Below are 13754 nucleotides of genomic sequence, written 5' to 3' on the forward strand. Positions count from 1 at the left end.
TTTTTAAATCAATTTATTGAACTTCTGTCCCAGATCTCCTTCAGATGCAAGGTAATGTGCAGCCATCCGGCATCCCAGATTCATTGCACCTCCCCCACAAGCCCCCCCCCATAGGGTGGGCGGGGTTGCCTTGGGCCAAGATGTCTGCTCCAGCTAAGCAGGAAGATGTGGTTTAGTGCCCCCCCCCAGCTTCTGGTCTGAGCCACTGCAGGCATGTTGCTGCATTTCCAGGATCAAAAGTGAATGTCTGTTCACTTGCTTCTTGGTTTAGTCTATGCAGCTTAACCTGTGAAATTTGAATGAATTCAGCCTTGGTATTTTGACTGTCTGTATATAGCCTAATAGTTTAGGTGCTTGTCTTGGGTATTACAATGGCCACAGCATGGCATGGATAAATGAATGTATGCTTCAAAAAATCAAGATGACTATAAATGTAACATTCTAATAGCAAACTTCATTCATCCACAGTGCACATCTTGGACTAGAGTATGGCTGGATTTTTTGTGCACTAGGCCCCCTCTACACATTCAGATAAAGGCACAATGGGATCTAATGTGCAATCAACATAATCATGCCTTCTGCCATGTCACATCATACATTAGATCCCATTGTGCTTTATTACCAGTGCAGAGGGAGCCCAATATCAGCTTCTCCCTGCACCAGCAAGAAGCTAGCTCCCGTGCCTGGGAGCTCCTTCAGTTTCATGGTTGGTAGGGTCAGAAGGGACCTGAGCAGATCATCAAGTCCGACCCCCTGCCATGGCAGGAAAGAATTCTGGAGTCAAATGACCCCTGCAAGGTGTCTATCTAGCCTCCTTTGGAAAGCCCCCAGGGTAGGGGTGAGCACCACTTCCCTTGGAACTTTACTCCAGATCCTAACTGACCTATGAAGTAGTGCCTCCTGATATCTACTCTCAGTCAACTTATGGCCGTTATTCCTTGTTACTTCCAGTAGTGCTCGGGGGAACAGGGACTTTCCCATCGCCTGCTGGTCTCCCTTGGCCAGTTTATAGATGGCCACCAGATCCCCTCTCAGCCTTCTCTTGTGGAGGCTGAACAGATTCAGGCCTTGTAGCCTCTCCTCATAGGGCCTGCCATGCTGCCCCCGATCATGCGAGTGGCCCTTCTCTTGACCCTCTCTATGTTGTCCACATCTCTCCTGAAGTGTGACAACCAGAGCTGGATGCAGTATTCCAACTGCAGCCTGACCAGTGCTGCACAGAGGGGGAGGATCGCCTCCTTGGACCTGCTCATGATGCACCTGTGGATGCACGACAAGGTGCAGTTAGCCCTGCCAACCGTGACCTCGCATTGTCTGCCCATGTTCATCTTGGAGTCAATAATGACTGCAAGATCCCTTTCTGCCTCCGTGCTCTCGAGAAGGGAGTTTCCCATCTTATCAGTGTGTTGCTGGTTACTACTGCCCAAGTGCAGCACTCTGCACTTGTCAGTATTGAAACGCATCATGTTTTTCTTAGCTCACCCCTGTAACCTATTCAGGTCTTGCTGTAGTCTTTCCTTCCCTAGTAGCATCCTCATCTCACCCCAAATTTTGGTATCATCAGCAAATGTAAACAGGTTGCTTTTCACCCCGTCGATATGGTGCAGCCTTGAAGCTGGGCGCCTTGTCAGCTGATGGGGCTCCCAACCCCAGGGGAGACTGGTACATGCGGTAATTAAAGCTTAATAGCAACTAGCTATGAAGTTAATGCACATTTTTGAGGCCTACCTTTATAGCCAGTTCGAGCTTTTTACGGTGTGATAGCTATTTTGCATGTGTAGCTGGCCTCCAGGTAATTTCACAATTAATCAGTTAACTGCCTGATACCTGTAACATGTAGAGGGTGCTGACTAGGTAACAAGAAAACCACCATCTTTGTCCTGTATAGTGGGCCCTGTGCTAGCTGGACAGCAAAGCAGCCACAGCCAGAGCTGCAGCAGAAACAGTGTCACCTAACCCTAGAGTTTTTAGGTGAAAAATGATGTATTTATGAGATACAGTCACTCTGAAAGCTCTTTTTGAAGAGAACTGCTCCAAACTATCCCAAGATAAAGCCTGTGGTTATCAAACACTAATGCTTTTACGGTGTAAGTTTCACAATAGCCATACTGCATTATAGAGAGAAAAGCCAAAAAGAGCTAAGTTCAGACTCAAATTAGGTCATGTCTAGCATTTGGACTCCAAGATAATGGTACTGATCTCTCAGGAGCCTGTGTACTTTATGGGATTTCACCTCAGTCTAGAAAATGCAGGCCTAGGTTTTCAGATGCTAATGTGTGTGCTTCAGGATGTAGCCAGTCTTGCAGTCCCTGTATTTCTGTGTATGCACCTTGTTTCCTTTTTTATCCACAACCTTGTTGTCAGGAAAGTGTATATAAATATTTTTATTTATGTTATGGGTGTGGGCCAGAAGTATGGTAGCTGCTTTTGCTGAGTAAAGAATCTCACACTTCAGAGCTGTAAAGTTGCCAGACCCACATTTGCTGGACAACCATCCTTATATCTGATTTTAAATATGTACATGGATGATGAGTTTTGCGTCTGTCACCAGGTCTTTCAGGGTTTCTAAAGAGATCTCACAATAAGACACTGTACCAGGGACCATTAGTTCATTTGGAAGTAATGGTGTCCCACAGCTCTGAAGTATGTACCCTTTCCAAGGCCTTGTTAAATGTATTGCTCTACTCCATGATGCAGTGTAGTGGGGATGGGGGTGGGAGGTAGGTGAGAGCTGGAGGGAAGGCAGAGGGGGGAAGAGGGGGGCAAGGCATGAGAGGAGAAGATGAGTGAAACATGGCTTTTATTTTTCAGCTTTTGGTTCAGGCAGTAGGGATTTATTTTCTGATCAAACTACAGGGTTAAGGCTCTCTGAAGCCAGACTGTTATGTGAGAAAGATAAGGCTGCCTGAAGCTAAAGTTCAAATAACAGAAGAAGCCAGAGTATTTTTTTCTTACAGAAATTTCTTACACATTCTCTCTCCTCTTTACCCAAAGTGAAGTCAAGCCTTCAAGCAAATCTGGAGTCAGAGCAGTCAAATCCCCAAGACCAAATCCGAAAGACCTTCCTACAATGAACCCAGTTCATTTCTCTAACACAACAATTAGCTATAGCCACTTTACTAGACTTTCCTTCTGGTGTATCCTTTAGGTGTCCCTTGAACAGGTGAATTATTTTACCCTTCTTTCTCACAAATAGAGTTTTTATACCTTTCCCATAGAATTTACTGGATGGGAAATGGTAGTTATATATACCTCCATGTTATCCTAATTCTCACTTAGGAAACATTTTTCATGTATAGTAGTTTTATTTTCCAACAGCTAAAATAATTATTTGCTCTACTTATGTCATTGTTAGGAAAGTTTGCCACTGTTACGCTAATCTAACTTAAAGATTGTTCAGTGCTAAATGGAATAGAGAGTGGAGATGTGCTGACATTATAATTCTGCCACTGTAGATTACTTGTAAGTATAGTGTATTTCTCAGGAAATATTGTGTTGTATTGCTGCAGTATCTGCAGACATAGTGGGAAGGTAATGCACTGAGATTAGGGCTATGATAGCCTAAAAAACAATCTTAAAAGATATTTTGCTTTTTAATGAATAAATAAAGAATTTGAGACCTTTATATTTTCTCCCATAGTATTTTATATATTTGTTATGATCAGTGGTAGATATAAGAAAAATACTCATTCTTTTAAGGGTAGCTCCACATGCCTTTTCTCTCCTAAGCTATTGCAGCAGCTAAGATTAGCTGATGTTCCTGAGAATGGAGTTAAATGGGAATGGAGAAAGGGCATCGTCATGAGATGTCCTCTTGGCTCTAGAATATAGTTATCACATTGGTTCTCCAAAGCCTGAGTTTGTGGAACTACCAGGTCTGCTGTCCTGGCAGGCATATGTGGAAGTAAAGAGTGAGTGAGTGAGTTACCTGGAATTGTTTTGGAGAGTTCGAAGTTCGTGTACTGAGGTGGGTTCTGTGTGGCATTGTATTTTCTTTTGTGTACTGAAGGGGGGCCCAGGTATTTCTAGAATATAATCTACTGAATAAATCAACCACTTTTAATTCTGTTGGAAGGTTAATTCCACACCTCGCTTTCTACCATCACATTTCAGTATGCATGCACTAGGACTCAATCTGTCACTGGGGCATATAATTGTATGCACACACACATTCAAAATGTGTCATCATTATGTTTATGGGTTCATTATCCCAGTGTTGGTATTATGTAATATCCAGGACCAATGGTGGCAACATTTTACAATTCTAGGTTTGCTCTAAAAACAAATAATCACAATGGCTGTGAGCTTAAAAGCTTGGAGGTTTTGGTCAGAAAAGAGGAATCTGTGTAAGACTTCACATGCCAGATGTCTAAATTTGATACATACTGGCTCTAGAAAGTTAAGCATGTTCCAGCATCAGAAAAAAACAAACAAATGAAAAAAAACCCATGCCCAGTAATCTTCACCAAACCGTAACAGCTGCTTTTTCAAGCATTCCAACATACTAAATTACTCAATAAATAACACTCTTACTGGTTTCTTTTGTAAAAGCACTACAATGGAGAGCTGATATTTTAAACAGTACACATTATTGTACCTTTCTAGTGTTGTGAATTTATCAGATGACCTAGACAATATGAAAGACATTTTGTATTTTCAAACTATAAAATACCTTCTCATTTGGTCCTTTTAAGGCAGATCCCAGTTTACCTGCTCAGCTCATAATGGAGTAACATCTTATAGGTATTGGAAGGGCGGACTGGGGGGAGGAGGGTGTAGAATCTGCACATTTTGGAGAACCAGAGAAGAAGGTGTGCAAATTGGAAATCACATGAACGAAATTAACGTCCAGTTTGTCCATTGGTTCCCCTGCTTGTTCTTCTTTTATTGCTCTAATAGCAACAGCATACATTTTCTTAACTTCTCAGATTTATGGGCAAAATATTACTTAAGTTCATGGATTTTCTCACAGCACTTCAGTGAGCTAACTATTCCCTTAAGAAGCCTTTGTTAAAAAGTAAACTTTGAAAAGAACCTATTTTTTTCCAAATTTCCCTCCCCATCAAATTCCCAGTGGTACAGAACATTTCTGTTGCTTCAGATCTCATTATGTGCAGAAAATAAGCACATCTAGTGGGTATTCTTGTTATTAAGATGAAGTCACACAAATTGCAACTATAACTTTGCTCCTGATACTACAATCCTTTTATTGAAACCTTTCATTTGAAATCACAGAAAAAAAATATTCCTCCCTCAGTTTCAGTGAGCACAGAACTGAGATTCTGAGACTGACAGCTTCTTTGTTTCTATAAAATACTCCACCTGTGCCCTAATTAAATAAAATGTCTAAGTTAATTTGCTTTGTGCTTTAAATAGCCTGCTACCACTTTGTGTGTCATAGGTCTTGATAGTATTTCTGAAAAGATCTGTCTGTATTATAGGGAACCAGAGAAAGTGAAAGTACCAGACTGGCAGTTTGGTAAAAGGTAGGGGCTGCTAAGGGGGGTATTTGTTTTGAGTTCATAGTTCATCATGTAGCAATATTATACCATTAATTTTTAAGCTGTGCTAGGTTATAACCAGAATGACACAGTAGCTTTTTTTTCCAGTGCATAATTTAGGGATTGCAGTCACATACTCAAGGAGCATCTCCCTAGGGTATATGCATAAGGAGCAGTAGCTCCATGCAGAAGTAGCACATCATCTGTAATAAATCATATTACTTGGTCGAAATCACCAACTTAGCTCTTTATTTCTGTGGTTTGGAAAGCTAGATTTGTGGCGGTAACACTTTTATGCTTTTAAAGGGTTTAATCACCGTGTTAGTCCTGATGTTTAGACTTTTTTCCCCAAATCAGAGATTTGCATATGCAACTATTGGTCTGGTTAGAATAAACCACTGTCCTTTTGTCTCAGATGTTTTCTTAATAGAAGATTCTTTGTGAATTTATAAGTTATTTATGTGTCACAGTTTAAAATAGGAATGATAAAATGAATTTGAGACATATTAAAACTAGCAAGAAAAAACATCACAATATTTTCCAGTGCCCTGAATATTTGTTCTCTGAGTTATTATAGAGTTGACTCTCTAATATTTATGTACAGTACAGTGTACCCCTTAGTTGTGTGTCTGAATTCAAGATAATCCTAAACTTCCCAAATACTTAAGAAAACCTTACTGACTCTTACTGAAGTCCTATTGAAGATAGTTTTATTTTATTTTTTTAAATGATATTTTGCTTTAATTCATGAAAGTTCAGTGGTTCTTATGTGGTGTATACCCTTTGATCCTAAATAGTATTTTCCATAATAATGTTAGCTATACTTTAATCTTAAATAAATATTTATTTTTAATTCCCAAATGATTTATCTACCTTGGAATCTATATGTTATTAGTGCACAAAGTATTGTAACTTGAAGAAATAAATGTATTATGTGACATTCTTTTATAGCAAATCTTGCTTAATATACAGTACCCTGCAAATATGCATTAACATTTCTGAGGAGCCCATGAGCACAACTGTTATGGATTTAACAACAAAATTGTAGCATTATTTATAGTATAAATATCTGCATACTGCAGTAAAACAAATGGCATAGCAAGGAGTATCACAAAATCTTAAATGCTCGCCTCCAGGTTAGACTAGCATGATTCTTAAGACAGGAAAAACAATGCTAGCTACTTGAGAGATTTTTGCTTTCTAATGTTCTATACCATTAGTGTTGGAAAGGAATAGCATATCCAACATATACATAAGGGAACAGATGATGTTCAGCCATGCATTGTGCATGATCTTTTTCCCTAAGTATGGAAAAGGATGGTTTGAAACCAGTGCCTCCGTTTTTTGGCCAAAAAGTGCAATTTAGTTCTGTATTTAGGCATGATTGGGCATTTATAGACAAACATTTTCATATGGGATGCACTGGAAAGCCAGTGTGTTAGAGGAGACTCAATTAATCAAGTCTATTCCGCACACAAGCTGACGCACACTGCGCCTCATCACATGCAGTTGTATAAGCAGTAGGGCTGTGCGAAATTTCGCTACCAGTTTAGTTTCAATGCCGTTTTGACTCATTTTGAGGTCAAAACAGCAAAATTGAAACAGAACAGTTATTGTTGAAACAGCCTTGAAGCAAAATGAGGCGAGTCAAAATGTTTCGCCGTTTCAGTGCTGCTTCAACATTTCACCTATAGGCTATAACGGGGAAGGTCAAAACAGCCTATAACTCTCTGGCCTGATTTGGATGAAACTTCAGAAATGGTAGCCCTTCTGAGGGCACAAAAGCTGACAAATTTCAAGGAGATAGGTGCAGGTGTTTGGGGGAAACTGCACCTCAAGCTGCAGACAAGCAAAACTCATGACATGGGTGACACTGTGTGTGTTAAGGTGCAACTGGGTGAAAGCTGCAGGCCTGCTAGCCCTTGCTGAGGCCACAAAGTCTGCCAGCTGTCAAGGAGATAGGTGCAGGGCTTCTGGGTTCTGGGGCCCTGTACCTCTAGCTGCTGACAGGCAAAACTCATGACATGGGTGCTTGTACAACTGCTGCCTCTCATCAGGCAGCAGGACTGAAGATCCTCCATCACTTGCCACCACAGACCCGGGGGTAATAATTGACCACACTATGAACATGAGCCAGCAGTGGAATGCTGTAGCCAGCAGGGCCAACAATACCCTGGCATGCATCAATGATGCATCTTCAGCAAAACCAGAAAACCTATTGCAAAGAAATGATTCTACTTGGCATTGGTGAGACCACAGCTGGAGTACTGCATCTAGTTCTGGACTCTGCACTTTAACAAGGATGTGGTAAAGCTTAAGAGAGTCTGGAGAAGGGCTACCCATATGATCAGAGACTTGCACAGCAAGCCATATGAGGAAAGGCTGAGGGACCTGGGACTCTTCACCCTGAGAAAGAAAAGGCTGAGATGGGACTTGGTAGCAGCTTATCGCTACATCAGGAGCATACATCTAGGGCTCGGTGAACAACTGTTCACCAGGGCACCCTTGGGAAAAACTCAGAGTAATGGTCACAAACTCCTGGAAGATCATTTCAGGCTTGTTTCAGGCTCAACATTAGGAAAAACAACTTCACAACTGGGGTGTTCAGACTGTGACCATTACTCCTAGGTACTGTTTAAAATATTAGAGATGCAGGCAGAATAGCTCATCAGACTGATTGCTTTCCAAATAAGAAACACCTGGGAGTTTACTTACTGGAATGGTGAAGGGTGTGAAAAATTTTGGAAGAAACATGCAGGGGAATGTGGGAGGGAGGAATTAAGAGAAAGTTTATAGTGGCAGAAAAGCAAGGGAACGAGTAATTATAGTAAGAATGTATACGGATAGGTTAGAGGTAGAAGACATAGAAAGGTGGATGGAATTGTATCTGCAAAGAATAATGTGTGTAGAGAAGGACAAATATAGTTGTTAGAAGGGGTAATGGAGGGCACAATTTGTACTGAGACCAAATGACTGGAGCCTAGGTGGGGTGCAGCATCCCCATCTGTGACCCAGCTGGAGCCCCACCAGGGTTTTAGAATATACCATGGGCAAACAAAGCAATGCAGCAAATGCAGCAAGGAGTGTCCACACTGTCCCCTCATTAAGAGATGTGTATACAGGGGAGGTAGTTTTCACTGTAACTGACTCCAGTGGAAAGAAACAATCAAGAACTGATTTTGTGTTAGTATCAAAAGAAAGAGAGACAAGGAAAAAAGAAATGATAATCCCGGCATTTTGTGATCACAGGATGCTGAAGGCAAAACCATGTCTTGGAAAGAGCTCTATAAAAGAAAGGGGAACGTGGAAAATAAATGTGCGCTTGCTACAAGATGACGAGATATGTCAAGCATACACAACAATGTGGGGTGGAGTACACTGAAAAAATATGTTTAGAGTATCAGAGAATGGTGGATAATGGTGACGAAGAGGACGGGAGAATTCTTTGGGAAGGAAGATTGAAAAACTGCTAAGACAGCTGCAGAAACAGAAGTGCAAAGGAAGCCATAGAAGGAAGATAGGTAAGAGAAGAACTAGAAGAAATGAGGCAAGAGATAAAAAGCTGGTCTGAAAGAAAGATGAGAGAGCAAATGTTTTTAGTACAAGCACCCTGGGTAGAAGTAAATGAAGACTGGTCCTGATCCTTTTCAGATAGTGTAAAGATGGACAAAGGAGAGCTAAAAGCAGTGTGGCAGAAGGTGTTACCAAGGTGGAAAAGCAGGAAGACGTGCTGGAGGCAGCAAGAGCATTTTATGAAGAGCTATATTAGAAGAAGAAAATAGGATGAAGATGAAGGTTTTGCTGGGAGAGACTGGAGAGAAAGTAAAGGAGGAGGAAGCATAGAAGATGGAAAAAAAATAAGCTTAAAGAAAGTGAAGTGCTGAAAAACCTTTAAAAGAGGAAAATCATCAGGAGCAGATGGATTACCTATGGAATTTTACAAATAGTTTTAGGCATTGGCAGGAAGGGATATAGTAGAAATTTTCAGGGAAATAGCGAAAACAGGAGAAGCACAAAAAGATTTTACAAAAGGTGTTGTGATCTTACTTTTTAAGAAAGGGTAAAACCTCTCCTGAAAAACTGGAGACCGATTATGCTTCTTAATACAGACTATAAATTAATTGCCAAGAATGCTGGCCTTGAGGATGACAAAAAACCTCCAGAAAATATTATGTGAAGACCAAGTACAGGCAGTAGCAGATAGAAGGATCTCCAAAGTAATCACAGATGCACTGTCCCACATCCAAGAGAGGAAAACAAATGCAGTTATTGCAAACCTAGATTTAGAAAAAGCACATGACAGAATGGGCCATGATTACATATTCAAAGTGCTAAGGAAAATGGGGTTCTCAGAGGAATTTATATATTAGATAAGTTTAATTGTATAGAGAAGCATAGAGTCAAGTCTAAATTAATAGGCAACTAAGTGGGGCTTTTAAAATCTATACAGGGGTGAGACACAGGTGTTGCTACTACTATTTGTGTGTGGCCTGGAACCATTAGCACAAAAAATAAGAAAAGGCAAGATAATAAGCTGAGTAAAAACACTAGGAGGGGAGAGGTAAAAAATGTGTTATACATGGATGATATAAATGCAGTATTTAGATGCAGACTTTCAATGGCAAGGGCATATATCTTAACATATCTTAAGATACATCAGAATATGGAGAAGTGATAGGTGCTAAACTAAATGGTTTGAAGTACTTGGAGAAGTTGGGCCTTCAAATAAGAGAGAGAGAAATCAGAGTGCTAGGGATCTTGATGGACACCAAGGGGAAAGGTAATGCAGCATGGGAAAAGGTGATGAAAAGGATACCGAAAATACTTTGGTGATGGTCTGGAAGGATACTGTCCTTTGCTGGAAAAGTGGTGGTAGTTAAAGCTGTGCTGCTGCTGATTATTCTATATATGGGAATTGTACTCCCACTTTCTTCTTCTTTATATGGCTGATTTGGAGCAACAATTAGAAGTCCAGTTTAAGGTTAGTTAACCAATCTAATGATCTTGAGGAAAGGTAATGTATCTCTGCAATGTCACCATCAAGTTTGTGTAGAGGGCAGGGTGTTGTTATGTCGTCCATAGTTTGATCAGGGTCGTCACAGTCACATTTTGCAGAACTCCTAATACACCATCTGTGTGCATCAAGTGACCACCATCTGATTTAGAACCTTCCATGTTTTTCACTGAAGGTCAAAACCAGGAGACTTTATTGTTGGGTTGGAAATTAGATGTTTATTCCAAATGGTGGTTTCATTCCATGCTTTCCTCCAAGCTGTTGCACAGTTGTGTCCTGAAATGGCTTGGACATATGTTCACAAAAGTTTCTGGGAGCCCCAGTAGTGTGCTGGAAGGTTCTTTAAATTTCTATGGATGGGGAGATCTGGGTTGTTATTCATGCAGACAACTTCTGTATATGTAGCTGTGTTGCAGCGAATGTCCAGAGGAGCAGTATTGGCCAGTACCAGTAATCATTGAATTGGTGTAGGTTTCAGGGTTCTAGTGATAGCACACATTGCAGAGATTAACTGGACATCCACATATTTGATATGAGTGCCAGCAGCCCAGACAGGTGCATGGTACTCAGCTGTTGAAAAGACCAGTACCATAGCAGAGGCTCAAGAGTATTCTCATGGTGGCACCCCAGCTCATGCCAGTGAGGTTTCACACTACATTCACCAACTCTTGACCTCCACAGCTATTTTTTTTAAATGATTATGAAAGGTTAAGGTGTGGTTGAGTGCCAAACCTAGGTTGGATGGAGTTAGATCATGTTGTAATTTTTCTCTGCAAAAGGTGACGTTGAGATGAACATGTGTTTTGTGGTTGTTGAGGTGAAATGCTGAGATGATAGACTGTAGTTGGATTTAGTCACAGCCTCCACTTGCAGAAGTATTCTGCCATTATTGACAGGTCTAATGCCAGTGTGCCTTTGATTTCTTTGAACGTCCTTGCCTGTGTGGTTAGTGCCGGGTCATCAGCATATGCAAATTTCCTCAAAGAGGTAGCAGGCATATTTATTAACGTGTTAAAACTAGTTTATGGAAAGTATGAAACCTCTTGGTTTTTAAGATGTTGGCTTTGACCCTTTAAAGAGAATGCCTGAGGCTGGGGCTGCATGAGCTGAAATACTACATCAGTTGGGACAAGGGAGAGATGGGAGAAGAAAAGGCAGAAAAATGGAGGAAAAAGGACTGGAGACATTTGTTTCACTGAACCAACAGAAAGAACTGATGGGAGGGGCAAACAGTTTCAGGTGGTTACTGAGGTGATAGTGTTTCATGGGGTTCTGGATGAAGAAAAAGAGTTCTGTAAGGGATTTTTGTGGGAAGATGATGTATGTTGTTTCAGGGTTTAATATATGTAATTATACATTTTTGGATATGTAGCTATTTTTATGCTATGAAGTTTGGCTAAACAAGGATGTTCAATATGTGAAGCTTTGTAAGTGTAGGGCGATACGTGTGTTTTTAATAATATTTGTAAATAAAAATAAAAAATTCCCATCAGCAACATGGGCCAATATATTTTCTAGTCACGTTCAGTGTTGGCTGCATTTAATCAACTTCATACTTGGTTTCCATTACTGAGTGCTTGCTGCTTTTGGCAGCAGTTTAATGATAGACAATGTGTTTAATGGGGTTTCCTTGTATGTGAATGTAAAATGAAGAGCTGCTTTCCTTACATTGTCGGGGGCAGGGGGGGAGGACATCATCTTATATTTGAGTAAGTACAAGTATTTAAAGTACCAGACTGGAGAAAAGGTAAATCCTTTATCCTATTTCTGCATATAAAATGAGGATAACACCCATCACTTTTCAACATCTTAGCAATAAGACAAGATTTAATTTATTAATTTTTGCATGTACTGCTTGGATTTAAGTGCTTTAGAAGTTGGTGGTGGTAGTGGGGATTGAATTTTCATTGAGGTCTTTTGGCTTCTTCTCAGACTACATTTTCCTGAACTTCTCCTTGATAATATAAATATATATGCATGCCTCCATTGCACAGTTTGTGCATCAACATTATTGGAGGGGTGCATGTCTAAGGGGGTAAACAGAAATCATATTTCTCTCAGGAGGAAACCTTTTGTTCTGGGATCTACAGATATACCAGTTCATTGTCTCACTTTTAAGTGTCTGTGAAGTATACAGGATAAGCAAAACCAAAGAAGTCCCAAGCAAAACCAAGGAAGTGATTCTACTGCTTTACTCAGCATTGGTGAAACCACAGCTGGAGTACTCTGTTCAGTTCTGGGCACCACACTTCAGTAAGGACATGGAAAAAAGCTTGAGAGAGTCCAGCGAATAGCCACCTGTATGATCAGAGACTTGCACTGAAAGCCATATGAGGAAAGACTGAGGGACCTAGGAGTCTTCAGCCTAAAAAAGAGAAGGCTGAGAGGGGACTTGGTAGCCACTTATTTCTACATCAGGGGAGTACATCAAGGGCTCAGCAAACAACTGTTCACCAGGGCACCCTTGGGGAAAACCAGGAGTAATGGCCACAAGCTCCTGGAAGACTGTTTCAGGCTAAATGTTAGGAAAAATATTTTCAGAGTCAGGGTGTCCAGACTGTGGAATAAGCTCCCTCCAGAGGTGGTTCAATTGCCTACCTGGGAAATCTTCAAGAGGAGACTGGATGGTTACCTTGCTCAGATCACCTGACCCCAGTTGTTTTTCCTGCCTAGTGCAGGGGGCGGGACCTGATGATCTTCCAAGGTCCCCTCCAGCCTTACAATCTACGAATTTATGAATAAAATATGCTAACACTTTTTCCTGGGACAATGCTATATATATATACACACACACTGGATGGCAGTAACAAGGTCTGGGTTCAAATTCAGGGGGTAAAAACCAACTTTCCATATCTGGCTCAAGCCCCCACCTAGAAACCTAGGAAAATTTAATTTTAGCTGTCTTTTCTAAAGTGGACAAACTTCCCCACTCACAAGCAATGTTCAAATAAAATGTTTTGTTACAGGGGATAAAGGAAACCATACACAATCTTAAAGAATACCTTGACTATTAAACATTAACACAAATCCAAAATGGTTACTGGCAAATCAAGTCAGGGGAGTTGGTACCTAGCTTAGTCTATTGGGAAAGAAGATTTGGCCAGGGAGTCTACTTCTTTCCCCCAGCCAACCGTGGCAGCTGCTTCATAAGGAGGCCTACCTGGATGACCCAGCTTCTTCTTGATGCCAGTGGTTTCTGCTGTACTCTGGGGGCTTGAGCACCTAAGCCAGCCAAAGTA

At 40.9% G+C, this 13754-nt stretch overlaps 1 long non-coding RNA gene across 1 annotated transcript; it reads left to right on the forward strand.

Moving 5' to 3' along the window:
- The first annotated feature begins 1650 nt into the window (after positions 1 to 1650).
- On the forward strand, positions 1651 to 7223 carry LOC109323366. The gene is made up of 3 exons (XR_002104639.1): positions 1651 to 1662; positions 3955 to 3959; positions 7023 to 7223. It is a non-coding gene; the product is annotated as an uncharacterized LOC109323366 (long non-coding RNA).
- Positions 7224 to 13754: the final 6531 nt, after the last annotated feature.

This window comes from Crocodylus porosus, unplaced genomic scaffold (genome assembly GCF_001723895.1).
Source record: "Crocodylus porosus isolate Cpor-Errol unplaced genomic scaffold, CroPor_comp1, whole genome shotgun sequence".
Classification (NCBI taxonomy): Eukaryota; Metazoa; Chordata; order Crocodylia; family Crocodylidae; genus Crocodylus; species Crocodylus porosus.